This window comes from Sinocyclocheilus grahami, unplaced genomic scaffold, assembly GCF_001515645.1.
Source record: "Sinocyclocheilus grahami isolate Dianchi unplaced genomic scaffold, SAMN03320097.WGS_v1.1 scaffold657.1, whole genome shotgun sequence".
In the NCBI taxonomy this organism is placed as follows: Eukaryota; Metazoa; Chordata; class Actinopteri; order Cypriniformes; family Cyprinidae; genus Sinocyclocheilus; species Sinocyclocheilus grahami.
The window spans coordinates 455,266-461,515 of NW_015505836.1; positions in this window are offsets into that span (position 1 = coordinate 455,266).

Below are 6,250 nucleotides of genomic sequence, written 5' to 3' on the forward strand. Positions count from 1 at the left end.
CAGTGTGAACACAGCAACAACTGAATGCTAGCCCAGATAGTCGTTCAGTGTGAACACAGCAACAACTGAATTCTAGCCCAGATAGTCGTTCAGTGTGAACACAGCAGCAACTGAATGCTAGCCCAGATAGTCGTACAGTGTGAACACAGCAACAACTGAATGCTAGCCCAGATAGTCGTTCAGTGTGAACACAGCAACAACTGAATGCTAGCCCAGATAGTCGTTCAGTGTGAAACCAACAGTGATGCGACGTCTTTGAAAATCATGCAATGTGAACTCGGCATTACTCGTGAATTTGCTAATTTAAATATGAAGAGGACTTATCCGTCTGGCAGCCAGAAGTGGAAAAATGCAAGAAGAGGAGGAAAAGAGGAAACATGACAGCAGGTAAATGATGGAGATAAGATTGACTTAAGGATAATTATATAACAAACAATTATGTTATCAGTGTTAATTCCAGCTTATTTTCGTTCAATTATTTGCGAGATGAATTACTGGTCATAGTCCAATTACTAATAGGGTTACTGGGAAACAGGTGTTGCGGGAGAGAGGAAAAAGGTGTTGCCGCTTTAAGACAGCTATGTACGGGAGTTGTAGTTCAGAGTGAGATGCATTATGTGTAATGTAGTTCAGTGTGAAATGTGCTAGAGAGACGTGCCCTCACTGTGTGCTGTGCAGTTGAGAACTGAGGGAGAAAGTTTGTATTCCGCTTACAAGTGAAATCAGTCCACCCGGGAGCTGTTCGGCACTGTGAACCTGACGAGTAAAATGTTGTCCGTCTCTTCCCTTGCACGAACATGAATTGAGGAGTTGTTACGCTGCCGCCGGAAATCGCTGAAGCGGAGAAAGTAACACAGGTTAGCTAGGGTTGCACTTGGCAGCAGCATATTATGTAGTGTTTAGCAGGTATTACAGTTTTTCTGAATTGTTAAAATACTAAACCCCAATCTCTGAACCAGATTCTCACTAGCTTAAACCAATTTGTCGAATAAAGCACTCTTTCTGCTAAACCTTAAACACATTCAGGCAGTTAGGCTCTATTTGCAAATCTCATGCACTCTTTTTTCAAAACTCTAAACGCATTCTCATTCACTTAAACACTTATCACACTGTGATGCATTTGTGCTGCAAAATGCTAAACACAAGCGGCAAATGTTAAACACAACTAAAGCACAGTTGTCATCGTTTACACACAACGATTAAAAATGGTTCACACTTGTTTCTAATGATGTGGACAAACCAACTGTACAAAATATGAGCCAGTTCAGAGTGACTGAATCATGATACAAACAATAGATGGAAACAATCTGAGAAGAAGTGGAGGATGAGGAGGAAGAGGAAGAGGATGAGGAGAGAGAGAGTAAGGTTTAGAGAGTGTTATCAAGGCTGGATCTGTCAGACCAGAGGGTTTTTTCTCTTTGTCTAGCAAAAAAAGACAACATTACTTGTGATCCTCAGGCCGGACTCAAGAACAAAGACAGAATGCTGAGACCAAATGAATCTTTCACTGGCCTATATTTACAATTGCATAACTTACAGTATTTGAGTGTACTGCACACATTCTATTAATTTAGTTTTATTTGACATTTTTGGCCTTTGCAGTTGGACTGCAGTATTTTTGCAGTAACCCAAATGCTGAATATATACAAACATTCAGTACTATTCAATATTCAGCACAATACTATTCTTGCACTACATACAGTAGGCCTATACAATATATTCACCTTACTCAGTTGCAATTACTATACTTTTTTTAAGAATTGTGTAGTGTTTCAAGTCCAGGTAAGCATCAAGAGTCAGATTCCAGAAGTTACAATTCAAGGATTTATTAGCATCAAAGGCCAACAGCGAACACAGCCTGCATGCCACATGGTTGCTCACATTCAATTATTCTTCTACACCTTTTATAGGTACCAACTTAGTAACCCATAGTGCCCTCTTCTGGTGAATCAATAATACAAGAACACAACATATTCCCCCATTACTTAAATCATACATTCCTCACTGAATCCCAAAATTTTAAGTTAGCACAATATTTCCATATTATTCACATTAAAGTACATCTTAATGAACAGCTTAGCAATACAGCATAACTTATTCTTAATATACCCATGGAACAATGCACCACTTTAATGCTAGTTACTTTTAAACTAAGTAACATAATCCTGCAGCCAACGTGGAGGTCGTCTTACATGTGCTGAAACTCTTTCAGGAGCAGTTGAAGGATCTGTAGGAAGAGGAACTTGAATGGGTGAGTTTGATAGTTCATTTTTAAACAACACTCCAGAGGTAGATGAGGGACCCGAATGAAGGGGCAGGACCACAAGTAAATTTTTAGTGGAACATTCTATAGGTGCTAGGGTAGGAGATAACTGAGACGCATGCCACTTTTTCCCATCTGACGAATAATTTGCAAAGGTTTTGAGAATTTTGGATGTCCTTTTGGAACATGAACTGGACTCTGTATACGCACTCAATCTCCCTGTTTGAAGTTAGGGGTACGAGCTCTTCATCTAGAGTCCGTATATGCTTTAATTTTCTTTTGTGACAGGGATACTTTCTGACTCACAACACTTTTGCTGGTTAGAGGAGGAGGAAGGATGTTCAGACAAGTACGCATTTTCCTACCACAGAATAACTCAAATGGAAATAGTCCAGTAACAGAATGCGGAGTAGCATGGTAAACTTGAAGAAATTGTGTTACTATTGGGTTCCATGGCTTCCCAGACACAATAGCAGATTTAATACAGCTCTTGAGCACACGGTGAAATCTCTCAATGGCACCATTTGCAGCTGAATGATAGACTGATGTACATATATGCTGAATATCTCTCTTTTTCAGAAACTCAGCAAACTCCACTGAACGTAATTGACATCCATTGTCAGACACAAGGTACTGAGGATTTCCAAATCGACCAAAAACAGATGTCAAAAACTTAAAATACTTAAAAAGTAAATGCCACTTCAGGCCACTTACTATGGTAGTCAATCAGAGTTATCATATAACGACAATCCCAAGTAGCAGTTTCAAATGGGCCCACTATGTCAACAGCTACTTTTTCCCATGGGCCAGAGGGATAAGGTACAGGTTGCAAAGGTGTGAAACAATAGCTGTTTTGTCAGAAGAGACACAAACTTGACAGTTCTTGACCTTTTCCTTGACCAAAGAATCAATACCTGGCCACCAGTAGAGTTCCCGAAGGCGCTGCTTTGTACGCACAATTCCTTGATGGCCATCATGGGCCAAGTTCACCAAGATGTGCCATAGTGAAACAGGAACAAGAAGACGTGCTCCTCTGAATACATAGTTCTTTTGAACACTCAATTCATCCCTTACATGAAAATAGGGACGTAGTTCTTTATTAACAGCCATTGACGAAGAAGACCATCCACCATCAATTTGTGCACGTAACGAAGTCAATTCTGGACATGATGCAGAGGCAGAAGCAAATTCAGTTGAAGTTATAGCAGACATCTCAGAAGACAAATGCAACAAATTCAGGTTCTGCATCAAAAAGATCCTCTTCAGAAGCTGGCAAAGGCAATCGAGACAGACAGTCAGCAGTACGATTTTGAGAACCAGGACTGTAAACTACTTCATAGTTAAAATATAAGAGTCGTGCTGCCCAACGTGCAATTCTCATTCCTGCACGATCTGTACCTTTGGGAGAAAGAAGCACTGTTAAAGCTTGATGATCAGTACGCAAGAAAAATTTTCGACCCCAGAGATAGATTCTCCATTTTTCGACAGCCCAGACACATGCTAAGGCTTCTTTTTCAATTGTTGAATACTTGCATTCAGCAGTTGACAAAGTTCTTGAAGCAAATGCAACAATGCGTTCAGTTTTATCTTCATGAATTTGAGCCAGTACAGCACCTAGTCCATAGTTTGATGCATCAGTTGAAACCACAACTGGCAAATTAGGATCAAATAATGCCAAAGCAGAACTTTTAAGCAGCAACTCTTTCACAGCATTTAAACTTTTCTGAGCCTCTTCCGACCAACTGAAGTCAACTCCTTTCCTGATACAAGCACGCAATGGCTCTACCACAGTGGCAAAATTTGGAATAAACTTGCTGTACCATGAGATTAATCCAAGAAAGGAACGAAGCTGGTGTGCATCTGTAGGAACTGGTGCATGAAGCATTGCATTAAGATGATCCTCGTTTGGATGAACACCTTGTGCGGACACTGTATGACCCAAAAAACATAGACTTGTCTTACTGAATTGACATTTTGAAGTATTCAATTGAAGACCTGCACTCTGTAAGAGTTTAACAACTTTGTTGAGCATGCAATCATGTTCACTCTGTGTCCGACCCCAGACAATGATATCATCGAGATAGTTGGCGACATTTGTCAATCCTTGCAGTACAGTTGCTAACATTTTCTGGAATGCAGAAGGTGCCGAAGCTAGGCCAAATGGTACACGGCAAAACCTAAATAGACCTTCGTGTGTTATAAATGCAGTCAAATCACGACTTTCTTCATGTAATAAGAGTTGAAAATAAGCACTCTCCAAGTCAATTGTAGAGAAAACAGTTGCTCCACATAGCTTAGACAACAATTCCTCAATATGTGGCAGAGGATATCTTCCTATCATAGATCTTCCTATTCTAACAAGACAAAAAGAAAGCATACACAATGTAAATAAGATATTAGTTTAAAGAAAAGTTTAAGAGGACCGTCCAAAAAAATTACACAAGTGAATCCGCCAAATTTATCCACTATTGACGGTGATAAGATAACTGTAGCAATGGACGGAACAAACTATCTGACAAGCCGGTGTCAAAACAGAGCTGTGCTTTAAGTGATGCAGAATAAATTCAGAGTAACAAAACTACAGCAGTAACAAGTCTGTGTTGCCTTTAGCAGCTTCTACAGGTAAATATAACTTAAAGCTCTCCTTTGATGTGTCCTTTGTAGGCAATGTTTGAAAAGTTTAATTTTTAAATTAAATATTAAAAAAAGCCAAAATATTTAATGCATTTAATTATTATACCATTCAAAATTAACTTAATTTGTAGTTAACTAGTTAAGTATTTAAATAATTTACCATGCTAGACTGTTGGGGTCTGGGCTTATTTATTTATTTATTTTTAAATGACATGAGACTTTGTGACTTCCTGCACCTTATATACTTCATAGTCATTTTATAATAAATCCAAAAGCAAGACGTGAGAAAAACTAGGGAGTTGAAATGGCAACTGAGCTAATGGGTGATCCTCTGCTGCCATCTACTGGCTACTTAGTTGACATTTATTTAGCTCTTCTACATTAAATTAGTTGAGTTAATATAATTAGTTGTCAACTAATAAAACTAGTAAAGATGATAAAAACATACTTCAGGTCAACAATGAACCAAGACAGGCTGTCAGCACTGGCATTAATTTAAATTGAACGGAACATACGTAGGTCTTTGGATATGGAGGACATAGTGACAGCATTTGCTGTAGAACAATTTTTAAGGTGACAATTTGTTACTGTAAATATGAAGATTGTACTGTATCTTCAAGATTGTATTGTACAGTATTGTGTCTTCTGCCATAAAGATGAAGATTGATATTTTGTTAATATCAGAATGTATATATTTTAAATAAGCAATTTATGTTCTATTATATGTGTTTTAACTACTTTTTGTTGTATAAATATACTATATCTAGGTAACGAAGATATATTAATAAAATAATATTAGAAAGTCAAGTTGAGCTTTATTGTCATTCCGCTACATACACGAAATGTCGTGTCTCGCAGGACCACGGCGCTACATAAATAAACATAAATATAAACATACAACACTAGACGTTAAAACTATTTTTTGACCTACATAGCTAACTATCTGAAGCGGTAACCTACATATACTATAAATAGTTGACTATACATACACATAACCTAAGACAGACTATACAAGTACTTTACATAAAAACTGTGCATGATATTGTGCAAAAGAGGTATTTAAGGTTAAGAAGCAAGTAGTGCAGTATGATTTGTGGTGCATTCACAAGTAAACATTTGTGTTATCTTATTAAGTCCTTGTAACATGGAGTGTTTATAAGAAAGTGTCTGGTGCATATAGAGAGAAAAGAGTGTTTTTCTACAGGTGGTTTGTCCAGCCCACTCACCTGTGTGTAGCACACTCAGAATTGCGCAGTGTTCTTGAGGTTTTTAACAGTTTCCATGTGGTGCGTGTGGTGTGGTGGGATGGGGGGGAGAGAGGATCCTGGTTTCAGGAGGTAGGGTTGTGGATGA